The 14,591-nt window shown below is 40.5% G+C and overlaps 1 protein-coding gene across 4 annotated transcripts in view; it reads right to left on the bottom strand.

Annotated features, from left to right (window-relative positions):
- Window positions 1-14,591, bottom strand: part of mid2 (midline 2) — a 175,970-nt gene that overhangs the window by 103,736 nt on the left and 57,643 nt on the right. Inside the window, exon 1 of one of the 4 annotated variants that reach the window (XM_042493807.1) lies at window positions 11,880-12,129. The exons of 2 other annotated variants lie outside the window; for them this stretch is intronic. The gene's annotated coding sequence lies outside the window, so the exon portion shown is untranslated. Of the gene's footprint in view, window positions 1-11,879; window positions 12,130-14,591 lie in introns of those variants that run through there. One more of the 4 variants, XM_042493810.1, reaches the window with a different exon arrangement.

Here is a 14,591-nt window from a genome sequence, read left to right as displayed (position 1 = left end):
TTTCCTGTGACTAAGCTCCATAGAACTCCTCAATCACTAATATTTTGGAGCAAAACGATTCTGCTGCATGTATTGATGAAACTAAAACAACATCAAGGATGATGGAGTGAAAAAGCATATTCTGCAAAAACTTGAAAAACCTATTGTCTTGCTTGCAGAAAACAAACTTGTGCTCACAGTTGACTATAACTCCGCTTCAATTTTTCTATAATTTTGTCTGTGTGTATATGCATGTGTAGAAGAGCACGGCACCAAGTTAATAGCTTACCTTTTACTGGTATTTTCTATATATATGCAAATTTACTCCACATAGTGGGAGAAAGCAATCTACGCGCCACATAAACGGCACTTTCAGCTTCACGAAAAGAGGTTCTTTTCAGTGGGAAATTGCATCCTGTACACCTATATTAGCCTGGAAAGACTGTCAAGAAAACAATAGCCCTCTGTATGAAGATTGACGATACATTCCTGAAAAGTTTTCCCATTGTGAGAAACAGCTGACGTCTTTAAATGCATCGTATTTGTGCTCGAAAGGAGCTAACTGATCCGTAAGGCGCCAGCCACTTTATCAGTGGCTTGCCAAACCGTATTAGCAAACGATGTCGTTCGAGTTGGCGTTATTGATTCTAGAGGAGGCAGATACACAGGTCAGGACTATAAGGTCTCTAAGGCAACCAGAATCCAAACTACTCATATAACAACTGTCCTTATTGAAAAACATCTATGATTAAAATGCATTTGTCTACTTGAAATTGACAAAAGAGTTTGGACATTTCTGCTCCTTGCAGTCATTTCACAAGAGAAAAAAACTAAATGTTTCCGGAAGAGAAAAACCTATCCTCTTGCAGCTACAGATTTAGCGTTTGTGGTGATAAGATTGAGATAAAGGAAGACAAAGAGTCAAAGACAGAATGCCTTAGTGGGGAATGTGTGTGTTATTGTGTATGTGTGTGCGCTAGCTCATGTGCATGCTGTTTCCTAAATGTGCCCACACCGGCAGCTGGGGCTCAATCTTCCAAACTGTCTGTACAGCCTGCCAGCCGAGGGAAATACATTTATATGCCTGATACAAAAGATAGTAAAGATGAAAGACTTGTTGGAGTTGTCTCGGCTGAATCATCCGTAACCTCATTACACACAGTCGGAGCAACTAACCTCGTTTTGGGGACGACTCTGTCTCCCTGCCTCCCTTTCTCAACAGAGGTGCAGAGGGGGAAAAAAACTGTGTGAAATGACAAAATGAAATCGACGTTTCAATATTTTAAACCCTAGATGGATTTTCCATTCCAGCTCTGGTGCCCTCAGTGCAAAAGGCCTTGCTGCCACACCTCATGCTGCACGTTGGAGAAGCACGTGCGCCTGGATGTACATCGGCTGCATTTATCCAGATGCAAAGGGAAATTTCTCATAACCGTTAGATTAAACTGAACTGTCAGCAGTGAGAATAGGCTGCTCGACCAAAAGCCATTAAACATGAGCTCTTCTGCTCTAAGTACAGCATTCACCTTGGATCACAGTCCATACACTCGGCCCCAAACGTAATACATCCAGGAGGGCCATTTGCAACTTCAATTGTAGATGCAGATGGTGCCATTTTTAAGGCAGGACATGTTTGTGATGTGTTACTAGGCTTTTCTGTTATTCATAATGACCGGGTGTCAGGTAGAGAGAGAGAGAGAAAATATAAAATAGAAAATGAAAGGAGACGATAAAGAACACAGGGAGGTGAGGAGAAATCAGCTTGAAAATAGATCACACACCCAGAGAGAGAAAAACAAAAAGAGCAATAAAGTTAAAGGGAGCGGAGAGGTGGGAGACCTTGCCATCGGTGTGACCCCAGGGAGGGGGTTCCTGTCCTCTATCTAGAGCTCTCGCTCTACAAAGTCAGAGCCGTCTATTTATACTGCACTGTAATGTTTGGCATTTCCTTCGAGGGGGGAGAGTATGAGCCATTGTTTTCCTTGGCTGCTGTTCGATTGGCTCAGCAGGCTCCATGCATCGAAATGTCAGAGGCTTGTAGCTCTATTTGTTCGATTAGTTTTATTTATCGCTGATAAACAATCATTTGTTCCTCCTTGAGATGGGAAATCTTGTTAATCTGAGCTTTGACAGCTGTCAACTTTTTTTTCTTTCTTTTTTCCTCTACCCTTTATGAAATATTGATACGAGACGTGTTGGAGTTTGCCCGTGTGTACATTCTGGGAGAGGCAGCAGCATCACAACACAACAGATCTGAGCTCACAGCTGCAGCAACAATGATGTTGCAATGATATGCAATACATAATCACGGCAAACACAGTCATCTGCAGTGGTGAGCAGTCACTCAAAACTAAGAGGGATACTTTGCAAATATTCAACCATTTTTTTACATTTTTTTTTTTATCTTGCTGGCGCTAAGGCTGTTGCTTGAACTAAAGATCATACTTCTGCATTTTCATATGCCTAGCAACATGAACACAGAAAGTACAGAAGTGGATCAAGCGAGAGAGAGAGAGAAAGAGAGAGAGAGAGTTGTTGATTTTAAAATATCAATTCTGATTTGTATTATACCTGATGCTTTGGCACCACATAAAAACAACACCACATAAAACCAAAAAAAATATAGAAGTCGACCTGACATTGATTTTGATCATGTCACAACCTAAATTCAACCAAATATCAACAGCTAATGACATTGGTGTCCAGCTGGAACTATAAACAAAGATTCGGATTCTAAAAAGTTTTCAGAAACATATTTTAGTTCCCTTGTTGGCTGCTATACAAGAATTTGTGAACAGGGAGTGGGTGCCGCACTGTATCCGGTATTGTTAAAATAAAGGCTGAAAAACTGAGATAATGCTGATCAAATATAAACCAAGATTCTGTTACTACTTTGCCTTTTTCTCGCCTCAAATGTTTTTATGAACATTTATTAGCTTACTGTTTAACTTTAATTTGAGATTGTTTGTTGCAAGCCAGCTACCATATTGTTTCTTGTGTCAGAACAGACTTGCTTGAACTACGTCACCCACCAGCAACAAGCGTTTATTGGTCTGGTCAGTGGTGTAGTGGTAGCTGGTGAGATAGCTGAACTACTTAGTTAGATGGGTAGGTTATCAAGGAGGAGGTGGACATACTCTGTAAATGACAGGAAAACGAGGTGGGTATACTCTTTTAACCAGCATATACCCTTCAGACAACTGGGTCAGGTGCAGTACATACAGGTTTTCCACCTCTTGAGCAAACACAAATGCCACAGTCCTTTTCTCTGTCATACACCACCGATTTCAAAAGTTTTTGCATATTTCTACTGCAGTTTTGTGAAAAGACCGTTTTATCACATAACTGTATCCTTTAAGGAGCTGACAATTTCACGAACAAAGAGGCAGGCAGCATAATATCACAGAAATATGTAAATATATGCAGCTTAAATTCTAATGTGAAAGCCTACTGAGGAAAAAAAGGCTACATTTTCTTTGGCTATGATGGAGTTAGCTCTTACACACTCTCAGAACATTTTTTGAATAATGTGTTTGTGAATTGAGAAAACAAAAACACACTCCCCCCTCTCACTATAGCTCTGCAACTGAAGCCGACACAAATCAATAGGTTGTTAGTTAAACAATAGCTACCCAACATTGCCGGCATTTTAAAAATAGCCATTCCCCAAGGCACTGCAAACCAAAGAGAATAATTGTGAAGGTTAACAATGCCTACTGCTACATCAATATTGAACTGAACTGATGGCCTGGAGACTTCATAAAGGAGCTCAGTGCAAGGTTCTTTTTTGCTGGAGGCCAGTTCACAAGAACTCCTACTCTCAGTAATGATGTGTCTGGATAAAATGGTCAACTTCAGTGGAGTAATTTTGTATTTATAAGGAACTAACAGTGTTACAATACAAGCTGCAGGCACTGGCAGGTGAGCTATGTTTAGCAGAGTCTTTAGAGAATATCAGAGATTCCTAGAAATCGCTGTAACTATAGTCAACCAGCAAGAGATGAGCTGCTTTTAGAAAGAAGGTGTTCTTTAGAAATGCCTGCTGGGTGGATGAGTGTGTATGATGAAAGTATGTACGTGAGAGCATGAGTAACTCCAGGACTTGTTTTTTCTCCTCCTCTACCCCCATGACTTTTTGTCTTTGCTCTCTGCTATGTGTAGCTATTAACCCTCCCCAGAATCCCCCAAACATCCTTGAAGCTCAAAAATCTTTTTTCACGCCTCCTCCTGTTTACACCTACCCTCCCGAACTGTCTCTTTATAGTTATTTATCTCTCCCTGCCACCGTTTTCCATGCCCAATCCCACTATTTTTATCACCACTGCATCCTAGCCTGTGCTGGCATTAGTATAAAGATGTTCATTATAGCTCTGTCAAATGGCCCCGAAATAAGGAGCGAGACTTATTAACAGGTTTCTACTATAGTTAGAAATCTTAATGAAAACAATCTTCAAATGCAGTGACGTGTGAAGGAAGTTTGAAATTTTACTTCAGCATACTTTTGTTGAATCTTCCATCAGATATATAACATCCTCAGAATTAAAAAGCACCTCAACACTATGCTCACACAGCAAGATGTTTTGCACATGTACAGTTTTTATCCCTGGATCACATCCTCCTCCACTTCCATGGCTGCTGCATCCCAGAGAGCGGAGGTGTGGTGCGCCCTGCCCAGCAGAGAGGCTTCTGGGGTGGGCAGCATGACAGCAGAGCTGGGCTTGATCCCAAGCTCCCACAGCCAGCAGGTGAGATCATGGGAAACACGTGCGTCGCTGTAGGAGTATACACGGGCAGCTGGCTGTTAACTAGCGTGGTGGGAGGTTGGACGCCTCCTCAGCTCAGCTGCTGTTAGGCGGGAGTGGAAAAGCCTCCTCTCTTTCTACTGCTGTCTGGGTGGATTTTAGACCCCAGAGTTTTAAAATATTTATGTTTTTTACACACGCTAGAGCAACAGGGCAAGCTAAGGATGTGATCACACCTAAAGCTATTTTAGTTCAGACCACAACCCAAAGCTGTAAAATTAAAAGCAAGCATTGTTTCGCAAACAAAAGGACTCTAAAGTTGCATGATTATCACCTTCACCATGGAGGTTGTCTTTATGGTTCGGTTTGTTTTTTGGCTTCTGTGTTTATCACAGGGAATATAGAAAAACTACTGGCCCAATGTACATGAAACTTGATGGAAGGGTGCAGCATGGACCGAGGAAGGACACATTAAATTTGGATCCAAATATCAGGGCAGATACACAAAGTCTTTACTTTTGATATGTTGCCAGATAGGGCAATGTCCTTGGCAGAGGTCTGTGCTCTCCAAGTGCCCTTCCAGTTACACATACTTTTGCTAGGTTACAGGCAGTCAGAAGTATAAATAAATCTCTGCATTTAGCTGAAATTTTACCACAGCTCACTAAGGAGGATATGATTACATGTTTTTAATATTCTACAGAAAAAATATAATCGTCTCTTACCTCCTCTGTAAAACTTTCATCTCTGCTTTCCCACGCTTTCAAATCTCTTCTCATTCACACATCACCAAATAGTATCTCAGCAAACAACTGAATAAAGCTGTTATGTGTTGATCTAAGTAATTGTAAATAACAATGTTAATTTCAAGCTGATCTCTTCTTATTGAAGCAAGCATCTGCACTCATTTCCAAAATCTACCCTCCTGCTAACTGACTGAGTCACATTTTGAGGAATCTGAGAGTACATTAGTCATTCAATTATATTTTTTCACCTCCCAAAACAAAATGAAACAACTGAGGGAAACGCCTAAGAGTGTTCATGGTGTGAATGCAGATTTAAAATAAGAGATCGTTATTGTGTCCAAGGTGCAATCTAGAGAGCTCCTTGGCAGATTAAGTTTCAAATGGCACCTCTGTCAAGCCAATAGACTTAAGATGCAGCAGAGGTAATGGCAGACAATTAGATTTCAGCCTCATGGGATTCCTTTGCACACTGATGGTGTGTAATGTTATCCAAACACTCTGGACTGTCAGCCTTTTTACCCCGGGGGAACACTGCCAATAAACCTTTAATGAAGTAAAAATGTGTAAAGAATCACCTGTTACTGTGACAAAGCTTTGGAGCAAAGCTTGTAATCTGTGGCACGCATGCCCGATGGGATCATTTATTTAGTACTGGAACTGTGTGTGTAATCTGTTATCCATGCACACATCACTTGTGTACATCACACTGTTGTTAATGTCATCTGAAAAGGTTTGAAACTTGTGTTCGATGAGGCAGCGAGACAAGAAAAAGAAAGACAAGGACAGAAAGTATCAGCTGAAGGATAACTGCAAAAACAGGAATGAATTAAGTTATATTTGCCCTCCATCACTCTTTTGGTATACAGTATTTCAGTCTAGAGATAATAACAGTTAATCAACAATCGATTAATCAGTTGCTAAAAATTTAATCTAACATTTAAAATCTAATCTATCAATCAACAGGCTATTCAATGCTGTCAAAATATACACAATACATTGCTGTGAGCTTTGAGGATAAAATGCATTTGGTAGTGTTTGAAATTAGCAAAGTTTTTATATTTTTTTTAAATAATGACCAATGATTGATCGTTAATTTTACCAACAATCCATTAAGGAAAATACTTACAATTTATAACCCTACTTCCGTCTTTGTGTATTTCAGATAATTGCTTTCCAAACCTCTCTGTGCTTGGTCAATGGGTTGTTGAATCTGGAGTCAGTGCAGCCTGTAGCCCCGAGCTAAAGCCTGGGCCTCTGCCTGCAGCTTATTGGCTTTCACTGGTTTACCTTCAGAGACTGGACCCTGACATGCTCTCTGCCAGCTTGTCATCTGAGCTACCCGCAGCCTCCACACATGTAAAGTTATAACTTAATAAGCAACAGTTCACATCATATGACCTATTTCCTGCACTCCATCTCACAGAGGACAAAATTTGGACTAAAACAGGTTTTGCATTAGTAGTCAACTTGAGGTCTGTAACCTCTATCAAGAGTGCAGTATATCTGTTAGCATCCCAAATTTCCTTCCTAAATGGGCTTACAGTCCATTGTTCCTAACATGTAACGTAGATGTCTTGTGAAAGACAAGCAAAATCTTGCAAGCTCAGATTTAGCTCTGAGATATTAGTCTGGAAAACATCCACTAGGGATCGATTGAGAGAAACAGCAGGAGGCCAGACCGATCAGCATATTATGGGATGTGGATAAGGTAATGATGGAAATGCTGACTGCATAGCGTTTGCAGGTCTAATTGGTTAAACACTGACCAAATTAAATGCAAAGCAATGTCGGTCGATTATGCCTTGAACTAAAGCAAATGTCTATTGATCATAGCATGAGCACAGCACAAGCTTTTACATTTGAGGACGACTTTCAGAGTTCCAGAAATCAAAAAACATGGACCAACTTTTGGGTTCAAGAGCAAGTGTGTGTAAGTTTAACTTCAAGGTTTCTCCCAAATATATTCACATTTTTTCATCAAAAGTGTTCCACTTGGTAGGGCTGCAATTAATCATTATTTTCACTAGAGAATAATCTGCCGATTATTTTCATGATTGGTTAATTAATCGTTTAGCCTATAAAATGTTCAAACATTGTGAAAAATGCCCAACATAATTTCCCAGAACCCAATGTAATCAGCAACTAATCTGCCATGAATCTACTGATTATTTTCACTACTAATCAATTGGTCTTTTAGTCTATTATATGGCTAAAACATTTGAAAAATGCTAATCATAAGTTCCCAGAACCCAAAGTGACATATTCATTTACTTCTTTTGTCCAACCAACAGTCCAAAACCCATGAAGTCTTCATTTACTATCTTAAATGAAAAGGAAAATCATCTAATTCTCACATTTATGAGGCTTGAACCAGCAAATGTTAATTAATAGATTAAAAAGTAGTTGACAGTTAATTTTCTTTTCAGTCGATTAATTGTTGCAGCTCTATCAGTCAGAGAGTGTTGCATGCCAATTGAGCAGCTGGACTCAACTGCTCAGTCCAAATCTGAACTTTGCAGTTGAATCAGCAGTGATGCAGATGTTTAACACCCAACCAGCACCACCATAAAATCACATTAATATTGTTTTTGGCCAGAAGGAAAGAGTTTAGCAACATGGTGCCATGCATGAATACTCTTTGCTGATCTACATGCAGTGTGAAATGTATCTGGAAGACGGGCTATGCCTGCACTCTATGCAATGAAGAGATCAAAGGAGTCTGGAAACAAAAACAGGAGGCAATCTGTCACACCATGCATCCATCCCTGCTATGTCTGCCTCAACTCCCACATTCATTCCCTTGATCCTTTCTATATCACACAGAAACCACTTCCTCTGCTAATGGATGCTCCCCAGTAAAGACCTGGCAATCTGTTAGATGCATTCAGTTTTTGTAAACTCCATAACTAATTATGACAGCCTTCATATATATATTCCGTGCATAATTTCACCTCTATCAAAATAATCATAAGTGCAGTTATAAAATATGCCATTTTTTATACTGAAAACAAGACTGAAATTGTCTTTCTTTGACAAATATAAAGCCATCTACCTACCTCCACTCGATTAGTGCCAACTATTTGTGACACACTTCACTCCGTTGCAGGAGGAAAGTTTAATGTTAGAGTAGAGTAAAGGAGTTTTTATTCCTAATATATGATTTTCAACAGGATGACTAAGTCGTCTCTGAAGCAGTGGCTGTTAGAGCCCAGGAATGTAATGGCTGTTCCACCTGTTTTGACACTTCCTATTTAACATAGCTAGAGAGCCACGCTTTCTTTCTATGCTGTGCCAAGTACTTTTGTGCTTAATAAGAAGCTTGTTCCAGATCCTGGTTGTTTTGTTTCACTTAGATTTGCAGATATATTTTGAAACAGAGCTTTCTGTCAGTACACACACATTGGCCGCTGATTTATACAACTCACAACAGCGTGGAGAGCATTCGATACTGTGATTATGCTCACTTCAATGCTACCAACACATCACTTTTGTACACAGCATGAAAGCATGTCCTCCCGGGCATCGCTGCTATTATAAAACAGACAAATAAATATAATAGCATTTCTTCCTACCACAATAACACAAACACAGTATTTTTTAAACCAAAGCCAGACGATGGACCAGACGATGTTATGTACTGATATTACTGGCAGTAGCACCAACTTCAGACTGTTTCAAAGTTTCATCAAGGTACCTGGAAGACTTTCAAGACCTTTTAATGCCACTTGGAATTAGATGTGCGACTTATGTCACCTATGAAATGAAGATGAAAAAAGTTCTGCCTAGCTGGGCTTATTCCTAAGCTGCTGAACACTAGACTTTATTTAAAAGTCCTAAAGGACTTTTGAGGACCTTGAGTAAAGGTGAGAAACACAATATAATTTATGATCTAATAAGTGCTTGAAGACGCCTTGATAAATCAGCTAAATGTCACAAGTCGTTTAATGAAAGAAATGGCCACGGGGGAATCAGAGATAGATTTATTTTAGATATTTAAACCAGCACTGAGGAATGCAAGGACAGTATATGACCAATTACATGTCTGCTGCTGTTTTCTTCTGTTTAATTAACATCCTCTTACAGTCAGATTATTGCACTCAGTACACAAAAAATCAAAAGATTTAAAGTATAATTATGTTCCAGTTCCTGTGCTTTAAAGATACAGGTTCTAGTAGAAACATTCCTCCTGTAACCTGCATTTTACAATCCAAACCTTACAAGATATTCAGCATGAAAGCTTTGTGTTAATCAACAATGTTAAATCTATCTCCCTTGATCCATTAAATTCACACTGACACCCATCATTGGACAACAATGTTTCTTTAAAGCTACCACTTTCCCTTAATCTGCTCGCTGTCCTCTTTGAATAGAAGGAACTTAACTCACAAAAGACCAAACAAAATACGTTAATAGCAGGTAAAGCATACACACAACAGTGAGCTTTGCAATGTGCCTTAGAGCCCTGACAGGAAACAACACCCTCTATTCCTCACAGGGAGACTCAGAGAGTTGGATGGAAGGAGAGGGGAAGGAGACAGATGATTGATGCATGGATAAACCAAGAGAGAGAGAAATGAGAGACACTTAGAGTGAGAGAGAGGCAAAGAGATGAGAGACAGACCACAGCAAAACAACCCTAAAGATAGACGGACAGTCAGAAAAGGGAATGTATGGCTCTTGAAGGTACAGTATAAGTGGCAGCCTAGAGCACTGACTCTTGTTTATTTGAGATGGAAGCATACACGAGTGTGCCGATGTGTAATCGGCCTGATGAGACATGTTGTGTAATGGTACGAGACGGGGCAGCTCCAGGGCTTTATTGCAAAAAAAAAAAAAAAAGGGAAAATTACTAAGACAGTGCACTTATAGGATGCGCACGGGGCTGATCGTGCTCTTAGTCCACCTTGTCATTGTTTTGCTCGCTCAAACAGATGCCACAGAGAGAGGCAGAGTATCAATCTTTAAACAGGAGTTAAGATCCAGCAAAGAGTCGCTGATTTAAGTAAAGGTTAGCGCCAAATGAAAAGCACCTCACCACTAAAGATGTACTCCGTTCATCGCATTATACAATAGCAGTGACCTTCCCTGTTAATGCTACCCTAACACTTCAGCACACAGAGGCATTCAAAGCAGCCCAACAACAAGCACATTCCCTCATACTGTCAGCTGAGCTCAGCAGGATCATCAGAACAGAGTTCAGCGCCGTATGAGCTGAATTATGTGCAGCGACACTTCAACACCCTCCTGACAACTTTGTGCATTTCATCACTATTTGACAGGGTATTAATTCTGGGGCACTTCAACGCTACCCGGTGGCAGATTTGTTTTTGGTTTCAAGTCAGTGTTCATTGCTTCAGAGCAGCTGAAATCAGAGAGGAAAGACTTTTGGCTCTATCTATGTAAAAATGACATATGCTGCAATGATTCTGTGAGGCTGTCTCTTCTAAAAACTGAAAAATTAATCAACATTCAATTCACACTAGAAAGGTACTGCAAAACAATCCCATCTACTACAGGGATATTACAGTGCCTCAGAAGAAAATAAAAGTACAATTTTACTACTGAGCATCAAAGACATGCCTTTAATCCTGCAAAATGTTACAATAACAGTTCAGATTACTGCTTTTCTGTGGGAAAACGAATGCCAAGAATTTCATGGGGACCCTTATCTATATAGAAAAACCAGATAAAATGTAAATAACCAAAAGTGTCTGTGCCATGGCACAGAGCCTGCAGCTCCCCCCAAATGAGCCTGAAAACCCCTTCAAACAAACAGAGGGACACACATGCTCGTTAAAAATGTTTCACATACTCTGGCATGATGGCAACACATGAATCTCACTGCTGAATCATTCTAATAACAAAAGTCTGCCATCCTCTGCGCTGCAGGGGCACCCAGAGTAGGGTTCAGGGTCTACTTAATATGGTCTCGTGGGAGTTGCAGTGGACTTTTGAAGTGAAATGTAGCAAATGTTTGATATTACAAGAAATACTGAAAATGATTTCAGTGATGAAACCATGTTAAATTTTCACTCTCAGACAGAATGCAGTTTGGTAGCTTAGTACACATATAACACAAATCTGTCCATATATGGCAAAACATCATATTGTGTCCGCTTAAAACACACACAGAAACCCTGTCCATTAAGCACCAAGTGTCTTAAGTTTCAGCATTAACACCAGCAGCCTGCTTCAGACACGTTCGTCTGATTCTGGTCCATTCAAGAGAGAGCTCACACATCAAGACAATCCCTGAGGATGGTGGAAAAAATAACCACCGGTTCCCGTTTCTATTCCCGGGCGCCTCTCTCAACCCGGCGCGTTGTGCGCTGCTTCAAACCTGAAGCCCGCACAGACGCCAGACCGAGCCAGACACCTCCGTGCGCGGAGGGGAGGGGTTACAGACACCTACCAGCTTTACATGCCGAACTCTCTTTTCTTCTGTCATCTTGAAAGTAGCCCCTAAATGAAGTTGGAAGAAACACAGGAGATGTGGACAGAGCCCGGGTAACGTGGAGGACTCCCTTCTCTTCCAAGTCTGTTCCAAACTGCGCAGCGCAAAAAACAAAACAGCAGCCCGGTGCGTTCAGTGAGTGAAGCTGCAGCGCTCCGCTGGCGACAGCGCCGAGGCAAGCGGAATATTCAACTTTGGAAAAATGAGAGAGGGAAAGAGACACGCTGAGAGCGAGCGCGCAAAAGAGAGGGAGAGAGAGAGAGAGAGCAGCCAGACAATCACAGGAAAGCGGCTCCTCCTACCCATACAATACAAAAAGCAAAAACCAGCAGATAGAGGAGCCTCATTGCTGAGCAGAGCCGGGAAGTTCAGACTGTAACTGTCACTGTAATAATTTATTTAATGTGCAGAAGCAGACTAACACGTCGCACTGATTCATACAGTTGACTGGATAATCAAATATGAATCTGAGCACAGAGTTAGTGATAACAATTATTGACTTTGTGGGGTGGAGGTGCCCAGTGTTGCACACACTGAGGTCACAGACGGTTTCTTTCAGCTCACCAGAGGCAGTTAGAGGAGATGACAAGCTGTTTTCCAGCCTGCATGACGAATGAATTAATGACCACAATGGCTCCTCATTTTCTTATGCTGGAAAATGATGCAACCCCTGGAAATAAAGCAGGCCTCGGATATTAAAAGTCCTGCGTTGTTCATTACTATCAATAAGTAAAACAGAGAGGTAATATCATGTTCAATTGCAAAGAAAAAAAAGGCCCAAAGGCAGCAATTAGAATATTCATAGATTTCAACTTGAGCAAAAGTGGTTTATAATAATGGCGATATCACACTTTAATTTCCCGGATTAATTATATGATTCTGTGTGTGTGTGCCAAGTAATGCCTGTGTGTTTTAGTGCGTGTAATACTCCTACATGACAAAGTCTGCCTGTTACTCAGAGGTCAAGTGTGTGGGATTTAGGGGGATATATCTGGAGAAATTAAATATAATAAGTATGATTTTTAAGAGTACACTTACCTGAAAATAAGAATCTTTGTGTTTTCGTTTCCATTGAATGAGCTGTTAATATCTCCATAAGAAGCAGGGCCTTGTCATGTTGGACTGCTATGTTTCACCACAGTTAACAGCCCCTTTTTAGTCAAGCTGAACAGTGTCTAAAAAAACAAGGATTTTTTTGTGTGAAACTGCTTCCTTCAGTGTTTTTACTAGTTTAAATCACCATGTGTATTTGTTTCAGAGAGGAGGAGACCTCTGTGGATAATTTGTTTAGATCTTAAGTTATCAGAGAAAAAAAGGTGAACATACAATAGTAAGTGCGGGGCTGAAAACCTGTCTGCGAGGAACAGAGCAGCGTTGGTTAAACACTGATTTAAAACATTAAACTGTTTTTTTTTTTTCAGTTTTAATCACTGGGTCCATTTGTTTTTGGACAAAACCTCTGTGGATAATTTGGCTCCTGGTCAAAAACCTCCTGAACAAAGAACACTAATGTAATCCTAACTGGGAGCTAACGCTTGGCAGACGGGAGAAGTTTCAACTGGTTGCAATTTGCAAGTCTGCTAGATGAAAATTTAATCCCACAGACTGCTCCTTTAATGGTTGAGTATGTGTCCCACATTTTAAATGTAGTATTCCCATCGTATTCCTACAGGATCTCACACTCACTGGAGACCTACACTACAAAAAATATAATAGAGAACCACTCCAACTTTGTTCTGAGCAGGCGGGTTGTCTGTCTGTGTCTGCAGGTGTGTGTCATGTTGCTTTGGTGTGTGAATATGCATGGAAACAGTGCAGAGGTTAAGAGGTTTTGCAGAGCTCTCCAGCAGACTGTTTGAGCGTGCTGCTGTTGCTCTCTGCCAGCCCGTCCTGCACCTGTCAGAACACTGCTCGTAATACCCTTTCTGCTTCGTGCGTTGTTCTCTACATTAGGGCCACATGCACAGTGGGTTAAGGCGGGGTGCATAGTAACACAGATATGCAAAAAAAAGAAATACAAATAGTCAGAGTAATGTAATATTTATGTAAATGAAACTCAATATTGATCACATATTGCTTTAGGCTCTTACTGGGTTTAGAAAGGTGTATTTGACATTTCAACAAACTGTATAAACAGCGTTTAAATGCCGAGTTCAAAGGATGCTTTGAAGAGTTATTTCTAGCCTCCAAAAATGTCTCACCACTGGTCATGTCAAATACCAAAACATTTTTCCCTCTGTTCTCAAAGGCAGTAGCCTATATAGTGCCTATACTGTAGCTTAGATAAACCAACCTTCAGTGGAGCTACTTTTGAGGCATCGCTGATAGTTTTAAAGGAGCAGTCTGTAGGATTTAGAAGCATCTAGCAAGGAGGGCTGCAGATTGCAATCAGTTGAAACTTATCTCATGTAACAAGCATGAACTCTTACTTAGGATTCCTTCAGTGTTCAGGAGGTTTTTACGGAAGCTGAATAATCAGCAGATCCTCTCCAAAACAAACTGATTTACACTGGTAAAATCACTGAACTGTTTTCTCGATGCTGTGTGGCTCATTGCGGCAGGCGTTTTGAGAAGTTGATAGGTTGCCCCCTAAAAAAATATTTTTGAGCAGTTACACATGTAGGTCTATAGGTTCACTGAGTTACTCTTCAATTTACTGGACCACAACCC

Source organism: Plectropomus leopardus, chromosome 9 (genome assembly GCF_008729295.1).
Source record: "Plectropomus leopardus isolate mb chromosome 9, YSFRI_Pleo_2.0, whole genome shotgun sequence".
NCBI classification, from domain to species: Eukaryota; Metazoa; Chordata; class Actinopteri; order Perciformes; family Serranidae; genus Plectropomus; species Plectropomus leopardus.
This window is presented reverse-complemented; position numbering and strand designations above follow the sequence as displayed.